This window comes from Glycine soja, chromosome 9 (assembly GCF_004193775.1).
Source record: "Glycine soja cultivar W05 chromosome 9, ASM419377v2, whole genome shotgun sequence".
Taxonomy (NCBI): domain Eukaryota; kingdom Viridiplantae; phylum Streptophyta; class Magnoliopsida; order Fabales; family Fabaceae; genus Glycine; species Glycine soja.
Genome location: NC_041010.1, coordinates 27,623,021 through 27,635,805, shown reverse-complemented (window position 1 = coordinate 27,635,805; position 12,785 = coordinate 27,623,021).

Genomic DNA, 12,785 nt, shown 5'->3' with positions numbered 1-12,785 from the left:
ATAATTTTGATCAACCCCTTTGTTCAATCAAATCCCTTTATCCGCTCACAAATTTTTCCTACCCTTTTTTTCCCTTTTCCAACCTCTTCACTTGGCCCAAACACTACTTCCAGTGTTTGCCCACCAAAGCTACAACTTTTATCGATCCATTGCAACAGTGCATCCTAAAAGTTGTTGATGTAAGACTCGGTGGAAATTGTGGTTATAAGGTAATTGCAGTTTTACTAGGTCAGGATGAGGAATCATGGGCTCTAGTTCAACAATACTTGATTCAAGAACTTCAAACATGAAATTCTCAAAATGTTGAGTTGTTTATTGGCACACAAGAAATACTGGTTAAATTATTAGACTCATTGTATGTCTAGTCTGGCCCAACAACATTTGTTGACAAGTGGATGATCATTTCCAACATGGGTATAGCTATATTTGATTTGTTCACTAACTCAACCATACTTTTTTTTTCTTCTGTGATAATATAGTTGTATTGGAAGGATGATTGTCCCTTACCTCCTATTGCACCATAATGTGGTACATATTGCACACATGAAACTCATTCATGGTAGAGATCATACATATGATGAATACAAGAGTTCAATTCATTGATATTTCATTCAACTATATGATCTGAGTATGTAATAGACATCACTGACGATTAGTTATTTTAGTTAATTCCTCTTGTATTAAGTATTGTTATGTGTATTCGTTTAATGTTGACTATAAATCATGTTTTCGTTGTAAGTCATGCATGTTGTGTTGCATGTCAAGTTGAGGTCCTTATACATTTAACTATTGTGGTTGACAGACAAAAAAATGTTTCTGTTAACTTTTTTTCCACAAACATTTCACAAAACGAAAATATATTTTTGTTGCACACTTTTGTTTGTGAATATCAAAACATACAACAAAAAAATGATTATCTTGTTAATTGTTTTTTCACCCCATTTGGATAGCAAAAACACATTTTGTTTTGTTTGCTGCCAAGGGACAATTTGGAAATATAGTCGAAAGGCATCCATGTGGATAGTGTCAATAGCAAAAATGATAATGCCAGTACTTTTTTATATGTGTCCCAATTCTTATCAAACCCAATTGTATCCTTGCACCTCCATTCTGCATTTTGTATTTTCCATTACATTTTTTAAGTCCACTAATTAGATGTGTCCACGTAACCCAAAAATATGTCTAGGACAAATAATATCCTTGCACAATTAACAAAATATTCTAAATGAGTTTCACTTTCACGTTACATCTTTATCACCTTAATCGCATGTCCAACTACTTTTATTCACGCTAATATCACTGCACAACTCCTGCACACCATATTTGTGCCTCATATGAATTGCATTATATTTTTGTATTTATTTAAATGAGTTACACCTTGATAACCTACCATTATTGTCTCCTCAACAATGTAGCCAAATAAGTCCATCTATCTTAACATATCATTTTTTTTTTTCAGAAACTTTAATGATTTATTTCCTTTATCTATTTTCATAGCATTAATCATATACTTTTTTTATAATGATTTTAGTATTTATTTGCCATGCTATTTTTATTATACATATTTAATAATGGAAAATTCTAAAAGAACAAGGTATAATGTGCTTATCAATCTTGGTAAAAAATAAAAAACTTATCAATCCTCCAATGCAAAAAGTGATTTCTCTACAAACATGAGTACAAAATTGGATCCAACCAACGTGCTCACCTTCGCACACAAATATATATATATATATATATATATATATATATATGAAGGATGATTTTGTTTACGGACACACTCGTGTGTGTATATATATAGCTAGATGCAAGTTGTGAGAAACAAGTTAATTAATGTCAAACAAAAAAGATAAATTAACATGGAGTATGAAAGCACACGAACATGAGATGGGTGTTAAAATAACTTTCAGCTCAATATTTTGGTATTGTTGTGATTGGTTAGTCAATTATTTATTTTGTTTAACAAATATAAAATATCTCTGTTATTATATCTTAGTTTTTTAGTTCAACAAAGATAAGTATTGTAAAAGGATTAAAAAAAAGAAGGAGTGAAAAACATTAGTAACTGAATACAAGCTAAAACATTATATTCTTTCTCTCTTGGTTACTTATTTTATTGTATCATGGAACATCAAAGAAGGAAAACAAAACAAGATAAATTTTACATGAATGTATTTTTTTGGATTTTTTCTTAAACTCTTATCCCTTTCAATCTATCATTTTAAATATTTTTAGTTCCGACTTCAATTTTAATATTGTTTTTTAAAAATTATTAAATATAACATGGTATCATAATATAAATTATTAAACATAATTAAATCTAAAATATAATTTATATATTCAAAAAAAATATTTATTACATATTTCAACATAATTTACATGTTTAAAAATATTTATTATTATAAATTAGTTATATAAATTAGTAATTGTTACATACAAAATCAAATAAAAAATAGATTAGTGGTTATATAAATAATATTAACAAACTAAACAACATGATATCAAATAAGTCATATTGATTGAATTATAAGGTTATGGGTGGAAAATGATACAAATTAATATTATTTATGATAATCAATCACTAGAACCTAATTATTTATTTTTATTTTCTAAAAAAATTACATGGAGGATGTGTATTAGTCAGCACTCGCCAAATTGTGTGATAAAAAGTTAAAAAAACTGTTGAAGTGAACTAAGAATACTATTTGAATTAAGATTTTAGGTGAACACTAACAGGCATTGTTCATGTATTTTGTTGATACCAGAAAAGATGTGGGTAAGTCCTGCACATTTTTCATTTTTTTCGTAACAAACTTGGATGTCATGTCCTCTCTTGACTTTCTTCCTAAAAAGGAGTTGATTTAGGTTTTTTTTTATAATTGTGTTGTTGATACTTAATATAAACTTGGACAACCCATAAATTTTGTGATTAATCCATCTCAAAATTTGATACATTACAACCAAACACTTTATTAATATTTGAATTAATCAACTAGGTAATTAATTAATTAGTTAATCAATCAATTATATATTTTCAATCTAATCAATTAATCGGTATAAGAATTTCGTATAACAAATCTAATTTAGATTGCCAATTGAAAAAATAGAATAATAATAAAACATGATTTTCTACTTTATATTGTTCTTCTTACATATCATGATTATATTTATTTGCATTAATAATTGAATAATGTCATTTGATAGTTTTTGGAGGAATAAAAGTGAGATTATCACTTGACATCACCTCATCGAATTAAATTTTCTTTTATTGATATATACCAGTTTTTTGACTTGTAGATTGACAAGATATTTGAGAGTTTTATGCAAATATTGTTATGCATGTAATGTGCATTGATTAAGTATATGATGCAATCCTATCCACAAGCGCATCTGATAGAAGACTCCAAGAAAATTGGACGGTGCAAGATAAGGTCCTATGGTTCTCATGAGCCTTAGGGTAGATTTTGGGCCCATAGACTAAGTATGAGCCCAATTTTCTTTGTAAATATTAGAATATGTTTTCCTTCTTTTGGGCCTTGTATTTTTGCCATTTTAGGTTTGTAGGGTACCCTACAAGTTAAGGGTATCTTAGTAGTATAGGGTTTCAAAGTTCAACTTCTCTCCATTTCTTCCTCTTTAAGCTTCTTATCCAAGACACTTTCTTGGTGGTGAAACTTCTCCTTCCATGACTTATTCCCTAGTGGATGATGCCTACTCTCACCTCTTCTCCTTTGTCATTGAAGGACCTTAGTGAAGTTCAAAGATTCAGCCTCCATAAAAGCTTCTCAATCAAGCTTCCATCAAGTGGTATCAGAGCACAAGAGCTTCAAGTAGGTACTCCTTAAACCTACATTAATTTTCAGCTTTACCTTCACCTCCATTGTTGTTTCTTCATTTTTCTCCATTCCACTGCCATTGATCTCCAAGGCCTACAAACTCCACATGGAGCTACATCATGTGGTATCAGAGCATCTTCATCTAGGTGATGTTCTTTTGCTTCCTCTATCTTTTTGTTCGGTCAATTCACTTTAACTCCTTGTTCTTCATTTTTTCTCCATGTATTTCCTCACATGTCTTGTGTTGAATGTTTTTAACATGATTCTTCAAAATTTCCACCGATTAAACTTGCTATAGAAGCTAGGTTTGATTGTCTATGGTTCAAATTTCTTGTTCTTGTTCTTGAACCATGAATTGTGTTGAGTTTAGGTTCCTTTGAGTTTTGTATTGCTATTTTTTTGTGGTTGAAACCTAAACCATAAAATTCTTACAAAAACATTAAAGTAGAAGAAAACCTCAAAAATCTAGAGTGACATGTTAACCCATTGTAGTTTTGTCATAGAAGTCATGTCTAGTCATGAAACTTGTCACATAAGATTCATTATGTTGTGCTGAATTTTATTTTTCTTGTTTCTTTGTCTAACTCATTTGTTCGTGAGTGTATGAAATTTATTTTAGCCTATTATTTGATTTGAGTCTAATCTTGCATGTTAATTAGTCCTTAACATGTTCATATATAATTCTTAGAGAGTATTTGATTGTGAACCTTTTCTTGAACTTTTAGGTTTCCTTATGAATGTCTCTATTGTGAATTTGAGTTTTGGTGATTGAATCGCTGGCTGGAATTTTGATCCTAAGTGTATATTGAACTCCTAAAACTTTGGTAAACAAGCCTAGTGAGTTCAACATACATAGGAAGGTTGAAAGTAAGCCTCAGACAATCAATATACCATGCTTAACAAATTCGAAGCCTGAAATTGCTAGTGTTGGCAGCCTGAACATACGAACTTGTAAAAATTACTAGGAATTGGTCACTGCGAATTTGAGCTAAATTTTTACTGAATTTTTTAGACATATGAAAAAAATTAGAAAAAAAAATAACCAAGTGATTTAGATAAAAGGAAAAAATAAGAAAAATCAAGCAAGTGGGCAGGAAAATCAGTGTCTAGGAAAAAAAAGTGAAAGGGAATTATGCTTGTTGTTTTGGCTCAAAATTTGTTTTATAATTAGTGTCTAATTTAGACCAATCTTAGTTCTGAAATTTCAATTGAAAATTAGTGTGAAAACAAGTGACAAAACTAGAGGTTTCTTGAGTCTCTTTTTTTAGTTTTTTTACTCTACTCTAGAGTCATTCTAGGTTTCTCTTTGAGTCCTAGCTTGCTTTTATGTGCTTTTCATTGCTTTAATTGTTGAATAATCCTTGAAAATTTTTCTTGTTAAAACTCTACTGGTTTAGCTTTCATTTCATTTTTTGGTCTTTGGTTATTGCTTATCTCTTTGTTTCCTTGTTTGTGAGTTGCCATATAGGGAATTGGAAAAGAGGGTTGGTGCCATCCCTTGAAGAATTTGAGTCAAGAAGCATGGGTCAACCACCTTAAGAGCTATTGGACTAAGAAACACTTCAAATTGAGTTAAACACCAAAGAGAGAACAACCACCAAAGTTGAGGACTTTTTGTAACTTTGTCATTGGCAATTTACTTACCTTCATTGCTTTCCAATTTTGTAACTAAAAGGTCTTTCATTGGAAGTGTGTTGGGAGCCTCCAATAGGTTACCAAACTTCCATTTGTGTGTAATAATTTTAGGCAATTTTCCCTTAGGATAGTGAGTGTTTTGTTGGGAACATTTTATGTGGTCATCCAAACACTCTTTAGGATCCGCCTAGTTTACATTTCTTGCACTTTCATTTCTTGCTTACTTTCATAGCTTATTTTCTTTACTAGTCACACCTAGTTTATCTTGTTATTGCATAATACTTTCTTCTTGCTTATCACGCTTATCTTGAGTTCTTTTGAAACCTTAGCTTTTACCTTTTTGCAAACCCCCAATACGAAAGAACCACAACTTAGGAACCAACATGAGTCATCATTCATCTAGTGTTAATGGCGAGGGTACTAGTCATAAGGACCCTCTATCTAGAATCTTAGATGAGTTGAGTTCCCTCAAGTTATGCAAAGAAAAAATAGAAAGAAAAGGAAAAGGAAAAGGAAAAGAGAGGGTAAAAATAAATCAAGATGAGAGGGAACAAATAAGAAAAGAAGAAAGAAGAAAAATACTTAAAGAGTTAAGAAAATAAAAACATGTCTCCTATAGTAGTCATAACTCTTGCAAGAGCCTAAGTGAAGAACTTCGTGACTATGTGATTATTATGAAGGAAGACATAGGTCATATCTTAGACCTCACTTCCAGAGGAGAAAAAAAAGGAAAGAAAGCCTCAAGAGGCTAACATTAACCTCTCATACTTCCATGGGAAGGACAATGTAGAGGCTTACTTAGATTGGGAAATAAGGGTAGAGCAACAACTTAAAAGGAAGTTTACTTCAAAATCTTATGGCTCTCACTCTTATCCAAAGAAAGACCAAGGCCAAGGCATCTTAGGGGCGACACCTTCTAAGCCCAAAGATGATAAGGGAAAGACAATAGAAAAGCAACCCCCCAAGGCTAGTATGCAAGAGAAGACTAACTCTATAAAGTGATTTAAATGTCTTGAAAGAGGACACATTACTTCTCAATGCCCCACCAAGAAAACCATGATTATGAGGGACCAAGACATTTATAATAGCCAAGATGAGGCTACTACTTCACCTTTCGCTAGTGAAAGTGAAGAAGCAAAATGGGAAGAATCTAGTGAAGAAATCTACACCCAAGAAGAAGGACAACTTTTAATGGTTAAGAAGGAGTGTAAGGAGGTAAGTGTCTCCTCCAAGAGGTTAGCTAAGAAGGAAATTCATTTTGCAATAAAGACAAACATTAAAGAAACTTTCCATCTTAGACAACCTCCGCATCTTCTCCTTTGTAAAAAGACATTTGTTAGCACTACCACACCTCTGGGGCTTGAGGTTATTCCTCATGTAAAGGAGTTATTGGATAAGGGTTTGGTTCGTAAGAACTTAAATCCTTCTGCTTTGTTGGTGCCCATAATAGGTATTATTAGGCACCAAATCCCTAAGATAGGTGATATGATGAATGTGTTGAGTGGTGCACCCCTCTTTTGTAAAATCACTCATGCACCTAACATCTTCATGATTCGTGTACATAGGGACTCATTAGGTAGGTTTATTCTTATTTTTGGTTTCAATACAAACATCGGTGCTCATATGGGACACCTTAGGTTTGTTGTACTTTTTTGTAGGAATAATCAACATGAAAATACAGAAGAAGGTATGTTTTATTGCATTACTTTCCTTAATTTTTTAAACAGTGATTAAGGGGTTCCCACAGACCCTAAGAGAATAAAGTTCATTCCTAAGTGGCCCACTCCACCAAGTATAAGGGAAATTTGGGGCTTCCATGACTTAACAAACTTTTACAAAGGTTTGTCCCATATTTTTCTATACTTGTAGCACCACTCATTGAGTTGGTGAGGAACCATGTTTCCTCATGAGAAGATGCACAAGAAAGGAGTTTTCAGACCTTACCCTACCCTAGATACCCAACACCACTAATATATATGTTTTTATTCTTTTTACAGGTGTTGGTGGGAGAAGCCCAGAGTTTCAAGAACCTTTGGATTTAAGGTCAAATCCTTTTCAAGGGGGAGGAGATGATGCAATCCCACCCCCCCCCCCCAAGGGCATTGAATAGAAGACTCCAAGGAGATTGGGCCAGAGATGTAAGAGAAGACCGGTCCTAGGGTTCTCATGAGCCTTAAGGTAGATTTTGAGCCCATGGTTAAGTATGAGCCTACCTTTCTTTGTAAATATTAGAATATGTTTTCCTTCTTTTAGGCCTTGTATTTTGGTCATTTTAGGTTTGTAGAGTACCCTACAAATTAAGAACACCCTACCCTACGAGTTAAGGGTACCTTAGTAATATAGGGTTTTAGCCTTGTATTTCAGGGCATTTTGAGTAGTCTTTGTAGTAGGGACTTTTTTGTATTTTCATGTATTTTGGCATGAGGGTGAGCTTTGCTATTGGAGGGATGTGTGTAGTTTCCCCCCTCTAGCTTCTCAAGGAATATGCTAAGATGCATTTGATATATTCTTGGAATATTTCTTTGGAATATTCTTATGACATATTCCTTTCCCATGTGCTAGAGTCACCTCTTTCATACTTGTGGCATCTAAAGGAAATATGCTAAGATGTCTTTGACATATTCTTGAAATATGCTAAGATGCCTTTGACATATCCTTGGAATATTCCTCTTAGATTCACATGAAATGAAAATGAAATTCACAAGTTAGTGACCTAGGCTATAAATAGAAACATGTGTAACACTTGCAACTTTGATGAATGAGAGTCTTGTGAGACATACTTTAAAGTTAAACTTTTCTCCCTTTCTTCCTTCAATTTTTCATTCCACTTTTTCTCTCATTCTTTTCCTCCATTGAAGCTTCCTCTCTAAGCTTCTTATCCAAGACACTTTCTTGGTGGTGAAACTTCTCCTTTCATGACTTATTCCCTAATAGATGACGTCTGCTCTCGCTTCTTCTCCTTTATCTTCCGCTGCATCTTCATGGTGGAAAATCACCATTGAAAGACTTTAGTAAAGCTCAAAGATGCAACCTTCATATAAGCTTCTCAAACAAGCTTCCATTAGTATCAATATACATGTTTCTAATAGTGTGCATTGCACCATATGAACATGATATTTTAGAGTTTTTAGTTAGATATTGTCTTGTATGTAGTGTGAGTTGAAGTATCAAAATAGACATACATGTTTCTAACATAGAAATGTAATTAGTCGCCTGATATGAAACAGAAAGTTTCCTTCAAACACATGAATTTTAATATATTTATTTTTTATTTAAAAACTACCTAAAATAAATCTATTTTTGGATCAACTGGTTATGGACTTACCATAACATAAATGTTATAAAGAATCAAAATAAAAACATGCAAAGCATAGATTACATATCCATGGCTCGATGCAACTCACCAATAATAAACATGATATAAATTAAAATATTTATTCATGTATTTTATGCAAGACTATAAAAAAAGATTGAAAATTAAAAAAGAAAAACGAATGAAAGACTATTCACATCCTTTATGTTTACCACATTCCTAGTATGTTGACCCATGCATGAATGGGCGACACTGACAACCGTTTACTTATCTTTGTTGTGAATCTATAAAACATGCTTGTAAGTATTAATAATTGTTAACAAACTTTGATGGATTGAATAGTTAAAATTATAGGAGGATTGTATATTTTGATTATTTTTTTAGAATAGAATATTTTCATTAGGTTAAAGAACTATAATATTATAATTGTAATAAAAAATGTTTATTAAAATGTGAAAAAAACTTAAATAATTCATTAAAAGTTACATGTCTAAATTCTTAAAATACTTCCAAAATCTACAATAAATTATGCAGCAAGTTTGCATTTTCATAAATTCCCCTACTTGGTTTTATATATAATATAATTTATTTATTAAAATATTTACATTTAGATATCAACGTATAAGAGAAAATTTAAATTAATCAATATAAAAAGAGATTTTCAATAATTTACGCAAGTGAAAATATAATAAATAAGAAATGAGTTATAACTTGTCTACAAAATTTTTTTAAAACATTAATTTTATTCATATAAATTTATATTAAACTTATTCTTATACTAATGAATAAAAAGAATACTTTGACTCTAATAATTTAAAATTCACATGGTTTCAGTTAAATTATTCATCCCTATGAGTTAAGCGTGAATCTCCTTACTTGATTTCATAAAAATTATTCATTCACATAAATTTTATTTTATATATAATTTCTATATTGATTTAGATATAGATACAATGTATCAAAAGAATAAAACATAAAAAATTTACACATGTAAGAAAGAATCTTCAATAATTTACTAGTACTTAAGCAAGAGTATACTAAATAAGAAATGAATAACGATTTGTCTAAAAATTAATTTGACTCGCATTCTATGATAGATAGAATAAAATATTCAATAAATTAATTAAGTTATAAGAAAAAATATTTATAATAAAGAATTATAGCAATAAATTAAAAAATAATAATTCAACCTTATAATATAGATGAAATGTGATTTTAGGTAAATTATTCATCCACGTTAAGAGCTAGAGAATTTTCATTAAAAAAATACTTCCGCATAAGTTTTAAATAACATTTATATATAAATACCACTGTATAAAAAATGGATTTACGTATTTGAAGAAAAACTTCTATAATTAAGATGAAAATAATAAGTAATGAATAATGATTTGCCTAAAAAGTTCATTTTGTTCATACAGAAATTAATATAAAAATGCAGTTATATTACAATTTTTATTATAACAATGAATTGAAAAAAAATTATTCTAATAATTTAAGAATAAATGTGATTTCAAGTAAATTATTCATCATTGTGAGCTAAGTAGGAAATCCCTTATTTGGTTTCATAAAAGAAAATCATTCTCACAAGTTCTATTATATATATAATTTTTATATTAAAAAAACTACACATAGATATCAATGTATAAAAAAATTAAATTTACGTAGATAAATGAAAATTTTCAATAATTTTAAAAAATAACAAAGAATAAATTAATAATGATTTTTGAAAAACATAATTTAGATATTAATTTTACTCACACAGTCACACTTTATATACTAGATAAAGTAGAATATTCAATAAATTAATTAAATAATTCATAAAATAATAAGCAAGTAAAAAAGTTCATTCATATTAAATAATTATAACAAAAAATTAAGGAAAACAATTTATCCCTAATAAGCAAACAGCATGATAGTATATACAAAGAAAATATAAAAAAATACAAAAAAATCATAAAAACCTTACATACATTGTAGTAACAATGCTAAATAAGTATAAGTAAATCATATTGTACTTTTTAATTTACATAAGAAAAAAGTTGTAATTGCTGAAAATTAATTTAATCATGGTTATTAAAGATGTTAACGGTTGTGAAAACATGATTAATAAAAATTAAATGATTAAATTTCTTTAATCATTAATTTTTTAAAATTTGTTATATAGGGGCTTGCTAATGAACTCATGTCCTTTTTTTTATAAGTGCATAAGCATCTAACACCATAATTATTGGACAGAAAAAACCAATACTCTGCCTTACTTTAAGTGATTTGTTTTAAGGTTATTTAAGTAATTTAATTATTAATTTTTTTAAAACATAAAAAATTCTATTCTCTCACATGCTCTGAATCTCATGTCACACTTCACCTGCCCCACTCATAGAACGTTCTGAATGACGCTCCGTCTTCAATCTTTATCTTTTTCCACCCACCACCAAGGGTGCCGCTGCTTTGGCATTGTTGGCACTGTTGGAGAAAGAGATGAAAGTGTCTCCTTTTACCTATCTTAAAATACCTTCTTTTGCCTATCTATCTTTGAAATTTGACCATTTATGTCTCTCATAGTCTCATTGAACCGTATTCGTTTTTCCCTTTCTGGGTCTCTGTGTCTCTTTTGGTCTTTAATTTTCTTTTTATTCTAGACAAGAAACTGAAGAAAGGTACAAGAGAAGCAAGTTTCAGATCTAGCTGGTGAGAAAAATTCACGACTTCTCAGAAAAATAAGCACATTAAACATCACTTCTTTGACCATGATAATTGTTAGTTGCTCCTAGTTTTACATGAACAAATTTTTTAACGTATAGTTTTCTGAATTTTTTGGAAGTCAATATATTCTATTACTATTTTAATTGATCTTTTTGTTTTCTACTGTGCATATATTCTAGTACTAGTTTTATCATTAATTTATCTTTTTCGCGGGTGTTTTGTGAGTGATTTTTTTTCCTTCTAATATGTTCGTTAAGTGTATAATTGTATTGGTGTAGGTGATGCAATAGAGACGCATAATACTGATATTGTGCCAAAGTGATGTCATGTAAGATTGCTACAAAGATGAGTAACCTTTGATGCTTGGTGCCAAATGCTGCTAGACGAACCAAATACGTGTCTGGTTGTCAAAAAGGAAGCTAGGAGTCTGTCAATATCATGCACAATAGATTAAAGATTGTGATATGTGCTCAAGGAGGTGATACAATAAAGGCTCTCGGAGAAAATAAAAAACAATGGAATTTGCTTCAGTGACTGGTTGTTGGAGTCATATCAACATCTACCATGTGCACAAATAGATGTATATGTGCTTTTAGGCTATTTGTAATGTCGATCTTATAATTAATGGTTTTGTCTATGTGCTCTTATTGTCAAATCTTGGAACATTATTCCAGTCTTTTGTACTTTAGGTAAATATAAAATGATAGAGTTTAGTAAATATATCTCTTGATTTTAAGTTTTACTTCCCAGATATCTAAGTTGTTTGTTGTAATAGAACACAATTTTGTTTGAATAATATTTATTCATGGTCATGAATATTAAGAAAAGCTTAACACTAACACCAAATTCTTTAGTGGCATAATGTTGATACCAATTTATTGTTACTTTTTTTTACAAGCATATTTATATGAACAGAAGATTTATTGGATATAGCTAGTGCAGAGCATAAGACATGAAAGTACACTACCTTGCAAGGACTATAAGCTTTAATATATCCTTGTTATCGAATGCCTAATATATGTCAATGTTGTAATAACAGAATGGGTCCGAAGTGAAGAAGTCTACAATAAATATATAGTGCAGTATGCACCAGTTGGTGAAACAAATCTCTGGTCTATTTTTCCCTTAATAAATGAGCCAAGACCAATCCTAACATTAATGAATACTATTAATCAAAAGGGCGTTCATTGAAAATTATTTCTGACTCAATGAAAATAAGTCAGAGAGGAAATATGCTGACATTAAAATGGAAAAATATTCAAGACAATATCGTGCCTAAGCTTTTCATGGTTAAAATA